This window comes from Cupressus sempervirens, chromosome 2 (genome assembly GCF_028749045.1).
Source record: "Cupressus sempervirens isolate cs-2001-9-10 chromosome 2, ASM2874904v1, whole genome shotgun sequence".
NCBI lineage: Eukaryota > Viridiplantae > Streptophyta > Pinopsida > Cupressales > Cupressaceae > Cupressus > Cupressus sempervirens.
Window position 1 is genome coordinate 140,498,044 of NC_143119.1, and position 21,934 is coordinate 140,519,977.

Consider the following 21,934-nt stretch of genomic DNA (forward strand, 5'->3'; position numbering starts at 1 on the left):
GGGGGGGGGAGAGATAGTTGTTTGTCAATTTTGTGCCCTCTTCCTCTTTTTTCTCATGCAATGTCGGTGACATGTGCCTTTATAGGTGTCTATACCTCACTTGATGTGTTTGGTTCATGTGTTGTAAGAGATTTTTGGCCCATCTTTTCAGTTGCTTGTCACCTCACCCCATCTGCATTAAGGGTGGGTTATATTGTTGGTTCTAATGCTTCTTTGGTTTGATGGTTCATTGGATTGAGCTATGTATTCAGTATTTTGATTCTATATACTAGGCGATTGCAATGGCTAGCTACCTATGCATTTTGGTGAGATGGATCACCTACCATATAGACACTCTCAGTTCGTGCCTTCTATTTCTATGGAGGATCTTTAGATCAACAGTTTCTCTCTGATAGAGTTTGCGGCTTCATCTGCTTTAGTGATTTTCTTCATGATCTTCTCTTTTTTCCTATCTCCTGGAACATTCTTTGCTATCTCTTTTAGGAGAGGGGTTTTTCCCACTGGATTTTCTCCTTTGTCTCTGGTTTATAGAGATTTCCTTGTTTTGGGTACCTGATCAGGCCTTATTGCTGGGACCCATTTTTTCTTGCTTTCTTAGTTCTGCTAGGTTAGCTTACCTCCTGAGCTTCACTTAAGGTGGGGTGTTAGAGTAATTAATTGTTTATAATTATTAATTAGATCACTTTGATTTAATTAAATAAGTTGCTTATTACTCTAATTTTCTTAAGCTATCTCTTAGGTGCATATAATTAATATTTTATATTAATTATATTGTGCAACCTAGCTTTTTTAGGCTTTAGGGCTTTCGTTCACCTTTAAGGTTGAACTCTTGTAATTCTTTTTCAATTCAATCAATCAATCTTGGAATATAGTTTTTCTCTCATTTTGTTGAGATTTTTCAAGCTCTATTTTTTCCTTCTTTTTTCGGTTTCTCTTCAGCAGTTATTTGCATGCAGGTGATCTTGGCAATCTGTGAAGTTAGTTTTCACAACTTCTACAAAAAATAGCCATCATTTATTTATCTGTCAACAAGAAAAAAAACATTAATTCACCACATTTAAAATGATTTTTGCTAGGGCCAGAAAAAAATTGCCAACATATAATATTTTATTTTCCTATATGGAACAAAAAATCACCCTTGACATTAAAATTTTCCTGCCCACAAAATGTTAATTTCGCTAGCATTTTAGGCATTTTTTTTGGGAGGGATTTCTTAAAGTTATCACTGTTTATAAGATACGAGGGTTATAAGAATTAGTTATATCTTGTAAAGTACATTTTGATAAAATATAAATTATATATCAAATTTGGTTTATGTTCTTATTTCATAATAATTATTATTAACACTATCTAAATTCTAAATTAGGCTACAATTAACAAATAGCATTTTAAAAACTTAATTTTAAAAATAATTTGTATTGGATATCATGTTATTGAATCTTATATTAGAAATATCCCAATTTAATTGTTTGATGTTCATAGTAATGGCATGTGGAACTTTCAAAGTTCCAACTAATGAAGAACAAAGACAACATAGAAGGGAGTACCAAAAGAGAGTATAGACAAAGAAAACAAGAACAAATGAGTGCTATGGAAAGGGAAAATCAATGTCTTATTCATAATGAACAAGATAGGGAAAGATGTGCTAGAAGAAGAACAACTAAACCACACGAAGAATTACAGGATACAAACATAGTTCAAGGAAATATAGATACTATGCCCAATAATATGTGTCCACAACAATTGGTTTCCATCCAAGAAGAAAATGAAAATCATCTACAAACAATAATTTATAACTCTCATTCTCCTGGACACTAGATTGAATGTATAAGGGAATATGAAGGAGAGAATAAAGGGGAGAACAAGAGAAAAGGAATGAAATTGAAAGAGAAATTGAAATTTTATACCTTGGACAAATAATTGACAAAGATAGAGGAAAAAAAATTATTGTAGAGATGAATAATGACAATCTGGTAGATGAAAATGTGAGTGAAATAAAATGTATAACAATTCCACAAAAACACACAATGTCTCAAATGGGAAGTGACCAGCACAATTAGAATGAAACAACATGGGAATTAAAAAGGTTTAAGAAGTGGAGATCAAAGAGTGGGGGAGAGGCGAGATTGACAGAGTGGATGGCAATGAGCAAGATCTAGTCACAGGTGAAGGTTGTTGTGTGCTAGGGCCTGCATGCCCTAGCGACTGTTCCAGACCCTCTTCGTAGCTAAAGGCTACATGCTTGGCTTGCTCAGGGGTCTCCTTCAGTGCTCAATGGTGTTTGGTTAGGCTTGAGGGCCCATACTCTCTTTTTGATGGCATGTGGATACATTCTTTGCATTTGACTGTGACTGTGAAGACTCTTGGTCTTGGTCTAAGGTTTTGCTCTTGGGATCGGAGATCAGGGGTTTCCTATCCCATCTTTGGCTGGTGGGATTGTTGAGTCTACCTTATGGTGAATTAAGGTCTAGTTTTTATCTTAGATTGCCTCTAAGGATATGGTGATGGTTGATCCATTGTCTTTAGCACATGTAAATGGTAAGGACCAGATGAGTAATCCTACAATAGGAGATGGGGTCTTCTCCTCCACAGGGGTGCCTCGAATTAAAAAGGTAAATGGATGTTTGGAAAGATTTGAGGATTGACCTGTTCTAGTTATTCAACTTGAGAAAATTTTAGAGAATGTTGAATACTGGCAGAATCATGCCCTTATTTGCAATTTTTTGGGCCTTCATCTCTCCTTACCTGTGTTAGATTCCTGGGCTCATAGGGTTTAGAACCCCGAAAGTGATATGGAGATCATTATGGTAGTGAATAATTACTTTTTAGTTATCTTCTCTTGCATGGTGGATAGAAATAGGGCATTTGAAGGAGGCCCTTACTTCTTTAACCAGGTGGGGCTTTTCATCAAGCCTTGGCACATGGGCTTCAATTTAGCTGAGGAGGTTCCATCATGAGTCCCTATGTGGGTTCATTTGCCGAGGCTTCCGTTGGAGTTTTGGAGGGATGATATTCTTCATTCTATCTCACTACTGCTTGGAAAGCTTGTGGGAGCGGCTACAAAAACTCAGGATCATAAGGTAATTTCTTATGCTCGTATTTGTGTTGAGGTAGATTTAACTAATCCATTACCAGATTCTATGGAAATACGCTTGGGATCCTCTTCTTGGATCCAACAGCTAGATTATGAGACCCTTCCTTTTAGATGTCAAATTTTCCATGAATATGGTCACTTGCTATGCAAATGTCCTAGATTCAAGCCTGCTACTTTGGATGCTTTCGAACCTCTTATGGGAGACAAGGGGAAGGCTCCTACATTTACTAGACCTACAAATAATGAGGGCTTTACTTAGGTTAAAACTTGAAACAAAGGCAAGGGTAAGAAGAGAACCTGGTAGGAGAGACACAATGATGGTACTTTTAATAGATTTGATGTTCTTGAAGACCTTGTACAGGAGGAAGGTATTTTGGTTGAGCTTTCTTCTGGGGATAAGGGTCTGCATGAAGTTCAGGAAGATGAGACAAAGGGGGAGCATCAGTTACTATTGTCAGAGGATTCTCAGAGTGTACAAATTGATATGGATCTACCTCCTCAGGCTCAGGATACCAGGGAGCTCCATGGATCACAGGTTTTGATGAGTTCAAGTGTGGTGGTTCCAGATCCCTCTATTCCTAAGGGGGCCGCAGAGTTGGCCAAGGGTGGCAAAGCCCATCCTACTTTAGGGTTACAACAGAAATCCTTGAAAAAGGGGTCTCTGGAGAAACCATCTAAGAGTGGCAGAAAGACTGATCAAGAGCAAGTTAAGATTATGGGGGATACTTTGGCTAAGTCTGGGTCTGTGAGACCCATTGATTCCCATTTCACCCACCCCCATAATGATTTTTTTATCATGGAATGTATGGGGGTTGAACAACATCCCTAGACAAAAAGTTGTTCGTAGATTAATTGATTCTCAGTTACCTGATGTGGTTTTTATTCAGGAAACTAAGCTTACAGTGGATGGTTTGGCCAGTTGTGCTTCGCATATCTAGCCCTAGGGAAATTGGCAGGGGGTGGGAGCTCAAAACAGTTCAGGTGGGGTTGCTTACTTCTAGAACCCAAGAAAAGTTCTTCCCTTATGGTGGATTCCTAGTCAATCCTCTATCTCCTTGGTTGCATCTTGTTTGGCGAGTGGGGAAAGGTGCCTTCTATCTAATATTTATGCTCCTATGGATATTTCAAGAAAATAAAATCTATGGGCTTATATTAGCTACATTCAGGCCATGGACCCATTTCTTCCATGGATCTTGGCTGGTGATTTTAATTATGTTACTAGCTTAGATGAAAAATAGGGAGGAGATGCTAGATTGGACCCCTTTGCAAATCTTTTTAGGGATATGATTGACTCTTTGCATCTCATTGACGTGAAGCCAACTAATGGTGTCTTTACATGGAATAATAGGAGGTGTGGTGCTAAGGCTATCTCAGAAAGGCTTCATAGATTTTTGGTTTCCTATTATTGGATGAACAACAGGTTGATCACTAACTCAAAAATTCTTAATTGGAGAGGCTCTGATCATTGGCCTATCAAGCTCTCGGTTACTGCTTATGGTGTCACCAAGAACCCTCCTTTTAAATTTTAGTTAATGTGGTTACAAGATCAGTCTTTGCAGGATCTTATGACGGACTGGTGGTATGAGGGGATGCCTACCCATGGGATGGCAATATTTACTTTTTGTAAGAGGCTTCAACATGTTAAGTATAGGCTTAAGAAGTGGAATAAATAATGTTTTTGGAACCTGCAGGCTTAAAGGATAACTGCTCAGGCCAAGTTAGACAGCATCACTCGATTGATTCAGGATCAAGGGAGGACCTTTGATCTAAGTAAAGCGGAGTCGATGGCTCTTAAAGGATTAGAAGAGTGGGAGCCTCGAGAGGAGATCTTTTGGAAGCAAAAATCTCGTATTGACAAGCTTCAGGAGGGGGACAAGAACACTGCATTCTTTCATAACTCATTCAAAGCTTTGAGATAGGGAAATTCTTTACCTTCCTTGATCTTGCTTGAAGGGATTCATCTTTCTTCCAATGTTGATATTTCTAGGGCTGCAGCCAACTATTTTTCAAATCTCTTTTCTAAGGAGGATCTTGATGCTAGGGCTAAGGAGAGGGCAATCTTGGATGGTATTCCTCACTTGGTCTGCGGAGATGAATGAGGCCCTCTTACGTCCTATTTTTCTATATGAAGTGGAAAAAGTGGTGTTCAACATGAAAAAAGGTAAGGCTCCAGGCCCTAATGGATTTTCAATTGAGTTCTTTCAAGAATTCTGGGAAATTATTAAGTTAGATCTCCTTGAGGTGGTTCAAGAGTCTCATAGGAATAAGCAGATGCTCAAGTCCATGAATTCTACTTTTTTGGTTCTTATACCTAAGTAGGAAGGGACTAATCAGTTGGCTCATTTTAGACCTATTGCACTTTGTAATATTGTTTATAAGATCATCACCAAGCTGATTGCGGAGAGACTTAAACCACTTCTCAGCACTTTGATCTCCCCAGAGCAGGGGGGTTTTGTTGAAGAAAGACAAATTTTGGATGGTGTTGTGGTTGCAATGGAAGCTATTCATTATATGGCTAATTTGAAGGAGAGGGCTACGTTCATAAAGCTTGACATGGCCAAAGATTATGAGCGAGTGAGCTGGGAATTCTTACAAAATGTTCTCTTGACATTTGGCTTTGCTGAGGAATGGGTTAATTAGATTCTAAGTTGTGTGACCTCCTCTTCCTTTTCTGTCATTATAAATGGGGAACCATCAGGTTTGTTTAGTTCTTCTCGAGGACTTTGGCAAGGGGATCCTTTATCTCCTTATTTATTCATTATCATGGCAGAGGGTCTTGGAAGATTTATCAAATCTCAAGTGGGGCGGGGCCTTATCCGAGGTTGGAGTTGGAATGACTCTCTCCCTTCCTATTCTCACCTTCAATTTGTGGATGATATTGCATTGATGGGCATGGCCAGAGTTATTGAAGCTATAAATTTTAGGAGAGCACTTGAATTTTATCTGAAGGCTTCAGGTCAGTATATTAATGATGACAAATCTTCCATCTTCTTCTTCAATACGCCCCAGCCTATTCAAAACAGGATTGCTAGGATCTTTAGATTTTAGATTGGTGCTCTTCCCCTTTTATACCTTAGAGTCCCCTTGGTTTTGGGATCTCAGTTTAGAGTGTATTGGCAAGGGATTTTGGATAAATTCTAGAGTAAAGTCAGTCATTGGACTAATAGGTGGCTTTCTTATGCTGGTAGGGTGATTCTTCTTAAGACTGTGGTGCAGTCTCTACCTATTTACAGGTGTTTTGTGCAAGTTCCCCCTTCCACCTTTGTTAGGGATTTTGATGCTCTTTATCGGTAGTTCCTTTGGTCTACTACCCTTCTTTCATCAAAGTGGAATTTAGTTAAGTGGGAGTGTGTTTTTAATCCAAAGTATGCTGGGGGCTTGGGACTTAGATCCATGGCACTTGTTGTTATGGCTCTAGCTGGTAAGTTGTATTGGAGGTGGCGCAACAATCGGCACTCAGATTGGGCCAAGATTCTTACTCACAAGTATTTTCCTGGTGTGGATAGTTTAGATGTGTTGTGCGTTACTTTGTTGGATAAAGGGTCTTGTGTCTGGAACACCCTTAAGAAGGGCACTCAGCTAATTAAGGAAGGCCTCTTTTGGATTTTTAATGGAGGCTTGGATGCTCTATTTTGGTAGGATTCTTGGGATGGCCATTCGCCCATGATCTCTTTCTTTCCCTTGCTTCAGCCTCTCCGCCACATTTTCACTAATGTTGGTTGGTTTAAGGTGGAGCATTTTAAGATTATCAAGTGGTTGGGATAGGTGGAGGTGACTTGCTAGAAGGATTCTCAAGAGTGGCCGATCGATGGCTCTGATGAGGATCCCGCTCTTCTTGCTCATGTGTTGGAGGATAGGTTTTGTAGCTCTCTTAAGGGGAGGGATGTTCTAGCTTGGGATCCTAGTCCAAAAGGAAAATTCTCTGTGGCTCAAGGCTATGCTGTGCTAGACAAGAACCTTCATGGAACAACTGAGGTGCACTGGTGGAAGAAGGTTTGGAATAACTTTTCTTGGCCCAAATGTAATTTCTTCATATGGTTGCTGGCCCAAAAGAAATGTCTTACTTGGGAGAATCTTTGCAAAAGAGGCTTTCAGGGACCTTCTATTTGTTTTCTATGTTTTCATAATGAGGAGTGTATCTCTCACTTGTTTTTTCCCTACCCCTTTTCGAAGGATATTTGGCATCGATGGTGGGAGGCTTGGAATCATGGTTGTATTCATGCAACTTCTCTCATTGACTTTTGGGTAAGTTTGTGAAGACCTCCAACGAAGACTTCTTTTTTGCAGTGTGCCTGGATAGTTGGGCCAATTTTTATTCTTTGGAACTTTTGGTTGGAGAGGAACCATAGGATTTTTTGTGACTCTAAGTTGGATAGCTTGTAGTTGTGGAGGAAGATCCTTAGTAGGCTGCAGGAGACTATTTTTGCTAAGTGTGACATGTCCGAAAGTATAGAGCCTTGGGAACAAAATATTGTGAGGAACTTGAACCTAGATGGTGATAATCAGGAATGCACTCTTGGAAAACGATCATACCATGGCAAGCAACATGTTTGTAGGGATGGGCGATGGACCCCTCCCCCAGCTGGGATCCTAAAGATTAACGCTAATGGGTCTTCTAGGGGAAATCCTAGTCATGCTGGTATTGAAGCTATCGATAGAGGTAATGATGGTGGTGAGGTTTTTATGATGTCCATTTATAAGGGTCAACATTTCTAATAATATGATGGAGGCCCTTGCTATCAAGATTTTTGTGGAGAGAGGTTACTCTTTAGGCTGGAAAAAGATCATATGTGAGTCTGACTCATAGATTATTGTTGATATGTTTAATAACCAAAGCTTGGAGAATGTTAATTGGCGATTAGCCTCTTTGGCCAGACAAATACTAAGTTTATGTAGTTCCTTGGACTCTATCTCCTTTCGTCATATCCCTCATGAATGGAACAAAGTTGCAGATTGTTTGGCGAAGTGGGCTTCAGAGAATGTGGATAGTTGGGATATTAATGGAAGGGATGAGTTACCTTGGGAATACTTTGAGATTGTTGATTGGTTGATATTGGAAGATAGGAATATATAGTGCTATTGTGGGCCTCTAGCCTTTGCTTTGTAACCTGGATTTGAGTGAATAAATTTTTACCCCTTTTTTCAAAAAAAAAAAGAATGAAACAACATGAACAAGTAAATGATATAGAAAGGGAAAATTGAAGTAAAAATTGAAACCAACAATAAAGACAAAGAAAAGAAAGAAGAAGGTTGGAAAAAATAGAACACGAAGAAACAAATTTTGTGGGAATGTATAATGACAATTTGGTAGATGGAAATGAGAGTGAAAGAGACCCAATAATAATTCCACAATAGCAAACAACACCTCAAATAGAAATTGAGAAAAATAGTTGTACTACAAAAATGAATATCCAATCTATCATAGAGGAAAGTGAATATAGAAGCCATTATCAAATGGTATATAGAAAAAGATGACAAGAACAAATGAATGATATGGAAATGGAGAGTCAAAGGGTGAATCAAAATTGACAAGAAAGATAGAGATGTGATAAAAGAAGAGCGGATAATATAGTACAAGGACTGTAGGTTCAGAACAATAATAAAAGAACTCATAGTTCCAATGTAGAAATGCATGAGAAATATTATGATTTTTTTGGGAATAGTTTTCATAGCCTTCAATTACTTTTTTGACATCAACTAAATATTTTGGTACACCTAGAAATGTGTTATATGTGTCAAGAATGCTACCTTGGCATAAAAGTAAGAGGTACTAGAGAGAAGGTCTGATGTGTTCAAGATTTCAACAAGAAAGAGGAAATAATAGATTCTCTACATCGAACAATATGATTCTAGGCTCGCAATCAAAGGGGCTTGCAGATTTAACTCAAGTAGAAGATATATTGATTTTATGTATAAGTCCAATATTGTAGGTGACACATGCCACAAGGGGGAAATATAAATACAAAGGACACATAATAATCTTTCCCCACAATATAGAAAGAATATAGAAAACTCTTCCACATCTAGTTAAAGAGCTAACAATAATAAATGTTTACAAAAAAGATCAATGAGGTACAAATTATGACTTTACAATGAATAGAGATTAGGTATATCAAGCACTGAAGTACAAGATTAATAATGACAACTTTTATTTTGATGTTAGAGTAGATTATCATTCTTTGGATGACATTGAATGAGATAGTGACTACAACATTTTTAATAAGATAAATACAATTCATGTTGAGTTTGACTTAGAATCAAATGATATGTTGTTAGTAGAACATGAAATAGAGGGAGATTAGCACAATATAAATCACATGACATCTATGGCAACACAACCACCAAACCTTCAAATAGAAATGGAATTTATTCAAGCATGGGTTAAATACCCAAATGCTGATCCTCTCAAGTTGATTGATTGGTCATCAATTGGTGCACCTCCAATGAATGAATATGTAACACTAGGATTATTGGATATGGCTTTTCCTACATTGTTTCCTAAAGGAGATTGTGATTGGCTATAGCCACAAGTGAGATGAGTATATCTACATGAATATGTGAAATATCCAATTCAATTTAGGGACAATAGGATTGAGAAACATCCTAGATTTAGGTATTACACGATGAACATGATAATGAGACATGGAGCATAAAGTTCCAATACTATATTTTCAAAAAGACATATCCAATAATTGTGAATTACCATAGATGAATTAAGAGAGCTTATGGAACATGTTCCAAATTCTCATCTTGTTGATAAATTGATGTGATTTGGCACAACTGTGCAAGGTACAAGGTCATTTTGGACTAAGAGTCAAGGAGATCTATGTGACATGCTTAGGCAATTAGGGATGCCAACAATTTTCTTCACATTAAGTGCACCTAATATGTATTGGCTTGATCTGCATTTGCTAATGCCATGAACTCCACCAACGAACCCAAGATAAACCTAGAATTGGATAAGACAAAATGTTATTGAATACCCTCACATTGTCATTACTACATGCAACTTAAATATACTATGTTTCAAAAGGAGATTTTAGAGAAGGGATTGAATGTTAAGGACTTTTGCTCTAGATATGAATCGAAACATAGGGGTTCTCCACATGTACATGGTTTTTTATGGCTTCATGATGCTCCAAACATGGATTCAATAGATTAGCATAATGAGAGCAAGTAATCAAAGCTATAAATTATTTTCACAAGATTTTTCATGCATGGAATCCAACAGCTAATGTTTTCCAACATAATATGTAGGTATATCTAGAATAAGTTTACAATATTTGTAAAATTTTAACATAGAGATTTCTATTTCTATGTTGAATAATTTATTTTATTTTATGGTTTGATTCAAGCATTTCAAAAATTTTAACATCATCCATGCTTAAGGGACACAAGACAACTTGTGGATATAGATGTTGATCAAGATTATGAGGAAATTCTAAATACTGTTGAAAGGCATACAATGTGTAAGGAGGGTGGATGCCTAAGGGGAAAAAAACAAAGGAAAAATGGCTTGAAGGTAGAACTTATTTCAATGGTGTATTTCATATAGAAATTAAATTTATTGGCAATTTAGTGTAATATAATATACTTTTAAAAATGTGTAGGTATAATGCCCCTTGGCCTCTAAATATAAATGGTTCAAATTTATATGAGGACATTGAAACTAGTGAAAAGAAATTTGAGCCTACTAGAAATGATGATAGAGTTGACTCACCAATTGTTATATACTCCAATTCTAAAGAGCCAATATTGATCAATAGCTAGTTCTAACAAAGCATTTAGTTATTAGGTACATTGCAAAATATGCAACAAAGGAAGGGAGAAACTCATAAACTTATTGGCAAAAGCTAATGTGTTTAGCCAATGTAATCCTAACAAATTTGCTTCAAAGGTGTAAAGGAAACTTTTAACTAAAACCATACTTGAAAGAGGTGTTGGAGCTCAGGAGACGTCTCATATGCTATTAGAACTTCCATTGGTTGAATGTAGTAGAAAATTTGTCAATCTAAATTTTTCATTGAAAATTTTCAAACCAATAACAAAAAAAAATGAAGGAGAAAGTGAGGAGCCAATGAAATCCTTTATCGATGCATATAAAAGGAGACCCAACTCTATGGAAAATTTGTCATTGATGGATGCATCGAGATCATGGATATTTAAAAAGAAAAGAAAAAGTGAAAATAAATGGCAAAGAAGAAAAAATAATGCAATTGTAAGGGTATATCCAAGATTTGTAACTATTCCTCCACATGAGTTTGAAAAAATTATTGAATTTTGTTTCTTGGATTTTCTTTTGTACAAACTATGCAGAGAAATTGTTGTTGATATTGGTGAAGATAGTAACATCATAATTTCAAATCGGGAGTCATTTAACTATTTTCCATGGCATGTGAAATGAGTAATGGAATCAAAAGATAATGAGAATGTCAGTGATTTAGAAACTAAAGACAATAATATTGATTAGGTTAATATTACCAAAATGAATGGGAAATAATTTCCTGATTCCATCAAGGACAAGTAATGCAAGTCTATGAAATTGATATGTTAGGATGAAGTGATATAGATAGGCAATATAATTGGTCAAATACATATAGATCAGATGAAGAAAACAATGAAGAAATAAATTTTATCAATAGAATGAGAGAAAATGGATTGGTTTTAGATACTATCATAGAACAACATATCAGTACAAAAAAAAATTAGTGAGAGCAAAAAAAAAGGAGTTTTGTAATGCCCTGCCAAGGGATCCAAAAGAAATGACCTAAAGTTTTACTAAGTTTAGTAACATTTCTTTTTAAACAAGAGAGATAAATCATTCACATCAAACACATAGTAGCGGAAGCAATAACATACAATCAACTAAAAACATACATAACATGTTACATTTCTTAAGGATCCCAAGATGTTAAACCACATTTAAATTTAATTAATAGTAAGTCCATAAAATAACACATCCATATGAAAGAATAATTATAAAGTCTAATGTCCATTTCAATAATATACATTTGTTTTGAATGCCTATTGGTAAATGAAATTTGGAATGCTCAATCATCCATTATACATGTCACAAGGTATGAAAGGCTAAAAGAATATACATATGTAGAAATAGAAATACATCATCCTCCTTGGATCCATGATACAAGGTACAATAAAATAAATGAAACCATCCATCATAAAAGATATAAACATCCATCATGAAATAAAACCATCCATCGTAAAGATACATAGATAGAATGAAAGGAAATGCAGACAAAGAAGCTCCAACCACAGTGACTATGGATAGATCTCAATGGTAAGAGTGAAAAAGCACTACCACCTGACCACATGGAACCTAAATGGCCCACTCCCACCACACTGAGGAGATAGCCTCAAGTCCTAAATAGGATATCAAACCAAATATCAAGATACTCTCTAAGTTCAAGAAATCCTAAAAGCATTCTAACTCAAGAATTCTAAGAAAAGTTGACATCTAATTCCCAGAGGCACATGAGACACATAGGAAACCTACTATGTAAGTGGGCAAGTGTCATCGCACAAATCATGTTGGAGTTACCCTGGCAGTCTCTTAGGACCCCAAGGTCCCTAATGATCCCTATGCGGCCACTAGTATCCTCTTGTACTAACAAGGCACACTACAAAATGCAAGGTCACAACTAAGCATTTTCTCTACTCCCATCCTAATCTGTACTAGCACTCAAGACATGGGTGAGAACATACAAAGACTCTTATTAGGTTCATTTTACTCTCATTTAGTGTAATATTTTCACTTATTAAACAACATACAATGAGTTGCCCTGGGAACCACTTAGGGCCTTGGCCCCTATTGCGAGCCACTTCTTGAAACTACATATAGATTACCTACCCTAGGCTCATAAAATCACAAATTAGTAACAATATAAAATCACCTCAATCATATACAAGTGACTAGAAAGCATCAAAAGATAATCCACAATAATCACACCAGTTCTCTACAAGCAACTGGAAAGTATCCTAAGATAAATCACAATACCCATCACGAGCAACTAGAAAGTATCCCAATAATACTGATCAATGACTCAAAATGGTTAAGTCCAACATGTCACAACATGCCTTCTCCAAGAACAAGAAAACAAACACCTCAGTCCTATCAAGCGACTGGAAAGAAATTCAATTATAACTGATCGAGGACTCAAAAATAGTTAAGTCAAGCAAGTCATACATTCACCTCAGTGTCACACAAGATCACTAGAAAGCAATAAAGAATAGTAAATACAATCATATCATAGAGCATACCATCACATTACATGCGGTTGAGTTTAAAGGATCAAGATCAAAACATCAGCATGACATCACAAACACAGAACTCCCAAGCCTCTAGCAACATCCTAAGATTGGTCGAAGCTAGGACAAACCTCGAAACCCCAAAACATAGACATCACACAGAAAATAGAATAATTGCATAGTTCAGTTTGATTTGAAACCACATAGTTTTGAGTTAAACAATAAGGTTTTAGTTTTCAATGTTTGTGTTCAAGTAAGTAGTCTTATAGTTCACCCTTACAATTAATCCATTCTCGTTCTTATAATTAGAAAATCATATAATGACTTAAAAGTAATAATAATCATCTATTGATTTATTAAAATAATAATAATTGATTATTAAATAAAAATAATCCCAATTCTATTAAAATTTGAATTTTTAAATAATAAGTATAATTATCATTATTAAATGATATTTATCACTAATTCAAATTAGTTCTAATATCCATTTACATTACTAAATTAATAATTAATAATTATTTAGTAATTATTAATTAATCAATAATCAACAACTATTAACAAAATTCTTTTATAAACAATATATATAAATCATTAAATAATTGATAATTAATGATTAGAAATTTGAATTAAATTTTTTAAATAAACAATATTTACTAATTCATTAATTAACTAAAATAATTAATAATTAATTTATTAATAAATTTTAATAAATAATAAACATTATTTAAATTTAATATAATATTATAATAATAAACTAAAATAAAAAAATAAAAACTAAGTACAAATCGCATTCTACATGTATAAATATGGGCTGCTATTAGCAACCCGTGGGTTGCCAAAGGCAGCCGCAGACTGCTTACACAGTCGTGATCCACCATTGGTAGGTCCGTAGTCTGCTATAGCAGCTACAACCATATAAAGAGATGGGAGATGGGGGGGGTGGTGGCCCCGCCTCCCCCTAATATTTTAGTAATATATATATTTTAATTTTAATTTATAAAATTTATAAAACAAGATTCAAACAATAATTTTTTTTTTAAATATATATTTTTTATAAATTCTATAAAATAATAACCCCCCCTTATAAAATTTAATACAATTTTTTTAATATTATATATTTTTAAAATCATTTGCAAATATAGTCTGATAGAAGAATTACTATCAACCATTCAAATTTCCCATCTTAGAATTTTCTTTTCTTCAAAACCCTACCCAAATTAAATTCTAATTTCTTTCAATCTTATTATACAGATGAGATACAATAGAAATATCATAGATTCAAAACAAGAGAGTGATAGATTCATGCAACGAAATCCAGAGAATCGATTTCAACAATCATGAAGAAGATAGGATTATCTAAATAACATAATTCTAACTGTGTGAACAAAACTCAAGAACCTACCTAGTTTTGATGCTAAAATCACAATGCTCAAAAGATTTGCAAGAGAATTCATTTCTATCTAAGAACTTCTCTCTAACAATTTTCCAAAATTTCCTTTTCAAAATTCGCTTCCAAACTTGCTTCCAAAATTTGTGTCCCTCAAAAAAGAACCTTCAATTGGTGATAAGGAGTTCTCTCCTTAAATCAGGACACTAATTGTGCATTCACCCAGGAGAACTTCATGCTCACTAGACTTCAACTCCTATTAACTTTTCTTAATCTTTTCCATGCCCGTTAATTAAATTATTAAATAAATTTATTTAATTTTTACTTTGACTTCTCTTTTAATTAATTTATTAAATTCTAACCTCATGCACACATTATGCAACTCTTATTAAATTCACTTGTTTCATTAAGTTCTTATATTTTAATCTCATGCATACATCATGCGAACTTAAAACTTTTAATAAATTAATATATTTTCACTTTTAAATTTATTTTCAAAACTTAATCAATAAAATATTTATTAACTTAAATAATAATAATATTTAGCATTTATTTAAAAATGAACTCTAAATATATTATTATTAAATTAAATAAATATTATCACGTTCTAAATTTATTCTTATAAATTTTATCTTCAAATTTAATTATTTTTATTTAATTAATTTTCCCAATTAATTAAATATAATTAAATATTAAAATATCATAATAATTTTTCATTAATTTAATCTTTTAATTAGACTTAATTAATAGAAAATTTGCCAAAGACTCATAAAACAACATATGAAAACCCATCATAGAAAAACACATACAAAATCAAACTAAAGGATCATAATCACAAATTAACGTCATTCAACGCATTCAGAGGGTACTCAACTCAAATACTTATCCTAATTTTCAATTAGGACAAATGGTCTAAAGGTTTAGGATTTGGACTTAAGAATTTATCTCCCCTCTCTTACCATTGAGATAATGCGATAAGGTACGCTTATCCTAGCAATTTCAGGGAAATCAATACCTGGTACCTGCAACCTACATAAAATCCATGCATGTACAAGCACAATTTTCTAAGCTAAATAGGCAATGGCAGGAAGTAGTGCATCGTGTAGATCCCGATTAGCAGGTGACTACAACTTCCTTCCTTAACCACATCATAAATGCCATACATGAAGAAAACAAACACACACATCATACACATGTAATATGGGGTAAGTATCCATAAGAAAACATGTATAAAAAACCATCTAACTAATCATCATCAATAATTGAAAACATTGTAATAATCATCATACATACATGAAGTAAGGAGTGTTAAGTAATCTCATCATATATCAACTAAATCTGAAACAATATTTGATAATCTTAAAATAATGTTACTAAACATCAAGCATAAAACTGGCCTAAAAGAGTTTGGCAATGATAATAGAAATGCGAACTAGGAGCAGGCACTACAAGTTTGATATCATTATGACACACTGTCAAGTGGGTCAAAGTGTGATTATTAAAGGAACACTAGGTATAGCAAAGTCATATTTGATTGGTGGAATTAGTAAATATCTAAAACAAGCTGCAATGTCAAATCACTCTCCTTTGCTACTCCTCACACCAACAAGAGTAGCAACATTTAACATTGGTGGATCAACAATACATTCAAAGTTGAAAATTTCAATTAATGATTTCATGCTATTAGAAGGAATGTGTTTGACAAGTTTTTAGGAGTAAATGAGTCATATTAAAGACATATTGATAGATGAAATGAGCTTTATTAGGGAGAAGCTACTAGAGAATATAGATTCAAGGCTTCATTAGGTATTTCCTCATAAATCCAATCTCAACTTTGTAGGTGTTCATTTATTTTAATTTTTCAAAGCTTAATTAATAATATTCATGATACATATTAAAAAAATATTGAAAATCCAATGAATTTATAAATGTTTGTTGCTTTTTTCTAGGGATTTTGATCATTTTAGTTGGAGATCTTTGACAAAAACCTCTAGTAAAAGACAAAGTCCCATATGCAAGTTTTAAATGAGCAAAACTACTGTGGGAAGAATTCAAAAAGGTGGTCATTTTAGAACATATTTTTAGGAAAGATGGAGAAGACCTAGAACAACAAGAATTTTTCCAATTACTCAGTAATATTAGAGATGCAAATCCAACAATTTTGGATTAGAATTTATTAATGTTGATAATAAGGAGTAATCTTATTCAACAAATAATTGATGATTTCAATAAAAATCTTCATTTATTTTCAATAAATTATAATGTTCAGGTTCATAATAGAAGTATGTTACATTCTCTTGGACAACTTGTGGTGCATATTATTGGAACAAAAGTTTTTTATGTTTCTCGAGTGGATGACAATTGTACAGATGAACTAGATATGAAATTGTTGATCTCAATGAATGCAAGAGCAATGTTGACTTCCAATTTATAGATAAAAGTAGGATTTGTAAATGGTGTGCTAGATTTTTTTCATGACATTATGTACAAGCCAAGAACCATGCCACCAGAATTACCCTTGTATGTAATGGTGAAATTTGACACCTACTGTAGATCCTCATTCAATGAAGAAAATCCAAAAATAGTTTTGATTTATCTTGCACAAAGAGGTTGTACAACTCAAGTACCATTGTGATTGGCTTGGGAATTAACAATACACAAATCTTAGGGTTTAACACTTGAAAAAGAAACAATTGATATAGGTCCAACAGAGAGAATGGGAACGACATTTGTTGCAATATCTCATGTAAAGTCATTATAGGGCTTGAGGACAATGCCACCATTTTCCTATGATCACTATGAGAAAATAAAAATGGGGAAACAACTTGAAAAATGAAAAGTAGAAGAAAAAAAGGCTTAGGGAAACAGAAAATATGTCATAAAAAATTTCTCATTCAATATTATTGTAACTTTGACTACAATGAGTAGTTTTTTATTTTATTCTAAAACAAATGCAAAATCATTTGTAAATAGGTATTTTATGAAAATGTAATATTCATCATTTACAAGGAAGGTTGTATATTTTTCTTCTCTTGGAAGGATGAGAGAAAAAATAAACTTATCATTCTTTGATATTAACAATTAAATTACAAATTATATTTGTTTTTAAATAATAATTTTTTTCATCTTTGTTAAATTAATCCACTTCATATGTACTCTTTTACTTTTTCAATAAATGTTTACTTAAATTGTATTCTCTTTTATGCAATCATTTTTATTTTCTTTTCTTTTAGGTATTTGAAAAAAACAATGTTGAGGCAAAGGCCAATTAGAACTGATGGTTTCTATTCAACATGTTGATCAAAGAAGAATTCATAGTGAAGAAAGGGAAAAATATTTATCTTCAAAAAAGAAATCTTCACAAAGAAGGTTTACTTAGGTTTCATCCTCCAAGTCTTCAAAATTTCAGCCATTTCTATAGAGATCCTATTTTTGATGAATTGGTTTGTTGTGAGGAGTGTGATCCTGTAGAATTATACTTTGTTCCTATAGAGATCTATTTAGAACAAGCTCCTTACCCCATAGATTCAAATGAAAATGGTTCTCAGTGGTTGAAAATAATGATTCAAGCTCCATAGGTTAGTACTAAGGGTCTAGAGAATTTTCACTATCATGGCCAAATTTTTCATATACAATTTTCTAGATAACTAGATACATCTTGGAATCAGCACTAGTTGAAAGAAGGGGGCCGTAGGGGGTATTTTTGAATCTTCCATTTCAAGAAAGAATAAGAAAAATCATAACAAAATATATACCTATATAGATGTGCAATCAATATGTGAATTTTCTATATTGAGACATCCAAATAGTGGTACTTTCTATATGAGACTAAGAACCTTTGAGCAACTATATTGGTTTGACATATTATATCCCAATGCTAATGACTTGCTTTGATGGAACATGATTCACTCTAATGAATGTAGTGATCCATATTCAAATGATCAATTTTTGATACTATTGTAATCAATTTATTTAAATATAGGATTTAAAATATTTCACTCATGATTTCAAAGTTTAATCAAACAATTTCAAATGCAAAAATAAATTTTTCATTCATATTAAAAATGAATATAATATTTTCCATGCATGATTTTTAAAAATAGGTATATGTGTTTCACAATATAGTTTTGATATTTTCTTTTATTGTAAATCATTTTTTCTACCATATAAATGCTCTGTATTTTTCCTAGCCGCCATAGTAAATTATATGTAATAATTTTTAATTTTCAAATATTTATGTTTTTTTTGTATGAGATAATATTAATATTATGGATCCCTCTGATAATGAGTCTGAAATCATTATGCCAAGTCCATTTATTTCAGTGAACTCCGATGGATCACCTCAAACAGTTATTGATAAAAGTGGAAAATTTGCATTGGGTGTTGTTATAAATTGCTTCTAATTTTTGAAAATGCAGCAACAGGAATTGATTTTGTCAAGGATAATGAAATTTTGAGAATGAGAAATGTTGTAGAAAAAGTAAGGGAGGCATTTAATAGAACAGATGTTTTGGAAGAGGTCAAAGATGATCATGAAGAAAACAAAGGTTGCAATACTAATCTCGTCAATGATTATTTTACAACATCTTTACATCGGCCAAAATAGCCATTGTTAATAAAAGATGTGTTGTTATTCATGCATGAAAATTTAATTGACATTATATAAAGAATTATAGACTTTTATATCACAATGCATAATACATTTCTTCATTGCATTTGTTTTCCCTTATTCTTTCAATTACAAATTGTAATCTTTTTCTTTAATACATGTGTTATATTAGTTATAATTCATTTTTTGAAACAAAAATGATTGTTTGGTAACATAATCATATCTTGTTAGTGTAGTTTTTTATTTTTTTTTATTTTTCTAGGTTTTTCCTACACTTTTAATAATCTCGCTTAGTTTAATAAAGCATGTCTTATTAGGTGAATGGTTGTGAGGTGTCACCTTCCTACATGTGAGCATCAATTAGCTATCTTGGGAAGATACTCTACTATCTTTAGTCTGATAGATGATTGCTCCTCATTGGTTGGTGTTGCCACCTCCTCTCTCTTCCTAGCCTATATAAGCATGCTACCTGGCTTGTATTTGTATCTCTTGTTTTTCCATCCTCTTAATGCTATTTTGCTTCCAGCATTTGCATTACTCTCTTGGAGACTAACTCTATGATGTTATTTTGATTTTGTATCATTTGCATTCATAATTTAGATATTTACTCTTTGCACTAGTTTTCTAGGTTATTAATTTTTTCAGATTCTAACATGGTATCAGAGCTTTTCTATGTGCAAGAGTAGATTTTAGTTTCCTTATTTGAGAGATTCGGGGGGGGGGGGGGGGCTAATAAACTTTATTGTAGTTTTTTGAAAAATGAAGTATGCTCTTCTCTTGCATCTTTGGATGATCCTGAGAATCAGAAAAGTTTTGACAAAAATGGTTTTTCTCTGGGGTTTCAATCTCAAATCTGACAACCAACTTGCATATTTGGAAGTTTCAATCAGTATTGCAGGTTTCAGCATGCCATTGATGGACTTAGGAAGCTAATCCAGCATTTGCATGTCATATTTTGGTTGCTGGGGTCGTTTCTTGATTTTTGGAGCCATTTTTTACTGTTAAAGGCATTTGATTTACACTACAACAACATCTTTTGTACATCAGCAAGAAAAACGCTTTCTGGGTTTTGTTCGCAGCCCCAAAAAACCATCTGGATATCTTTTAGATTTTTCATGCAAGCTGTATATTTTGCAGAATCGAGCATGCAAAGCTACAGCCATACCCCTCTCCATTGGCAGTTGCAGATTTGAACGCAGTTTTCAAATGTCTCGTTCTTGCTCATACGGACTCCGATTTTGATGATTCTTATTATGAACTTGGCTATTTTTTTGTGCTCTATCCACTAGTGGAGTTTTTTTTTTATTTTCATACATGAATTCTTCAAAAATTGTAGATTCTTAGTTGTGACTGTGCACAGTTCTCGTTTTGGAAACTTCGGAGGATCATAACTTTCTCATACGACCTCGTATCGAGGCGATTCTTTTTTTGAAAGTGCATATTTTTTGAGTAGATCACAGTGGTGCTATTTGTTTCCTTGATTATTGTGCCCAAGTTTCACTTCTAGCATATGCTCTTCATGAGGGTTTGTAATGCATTAAAATAAAGACCACTAAGTATTTCTTTCTAATGGTAGTTGTAAATGCACTAGAATAAAGTGCCAAATCATATTTCTTTGGAGGGGGGTTCTTTGATTGAGTAAAAGGGGGGGGGGGGGGGGCATTGTCGTGGCTGGGTTCTCTTCTTTCTAGCATTTCTTCTCTGCATTTCTTCATCATGGATCAAACAAATATGCCCATCCTAACTCCGTATAATTATTCTAAGTGGAAATCACGCATGAAAATTCACTTAAGGAAAGCTGGATTAAATAGGATAACTATGGGACTTGAAACCGAACCTGCTAAAGTTGAAGATAAGCATGAGTGGTTTAACAAATGTGATGAGCCATTTGGAACATTGTGTTTGTCTGTTTCTCCTAACTTGCTATTTCACATTGAGTCTTTGGATACACCAAATGAAGTATGGACAAAGCTAGAAACACTATTTGGCACACAAGATTCAATGAGGTGTCATATGTTGGAAAATGAATTAATAAGTTTGAGTCCAGGAAATTTCAACACAATCCAAGATTTCTTCACCAAATTGAAATCACTAAGGCTGCAGTTAAAACAATGTGGAATTTCCTCTTCCTCTCACTTGGAGTCCTAATTTTCTTTGGGGAGTCTCTTTTCTCTCTCTTTTGGGGGAATTTTATGTACATGGGTACCTCATCAGGCTTGACTTGCCGGGACCCATTTCTACATCCACCTAAGCTTCGCTTATGGGGGGGTGTTAGTGTAGTTTTTTATTTTTCTTAAAAGTGTAGGAAAAACCTAGCAAAATAATCAGGGCTGTTGAACTTAGCTTAGAGAGAATACTAAGAATCAATTGTTCATCTTTCTGTGTTTGTCTCTACCTTCTATGCTACTAAGGGTGCACTTGGTACTCAATCCACCATGCCATCTTTAGATGATTTTGCTATCAATCTCACTCGAGAATAGGACAAGCTAATCCAGATTGGCATTCTTAAGTCCTCTAAGTCACATGCCTTAGCTGCCAACCAAGGCACAAAAGAACAACAAGGACAAAGTAGTAACAA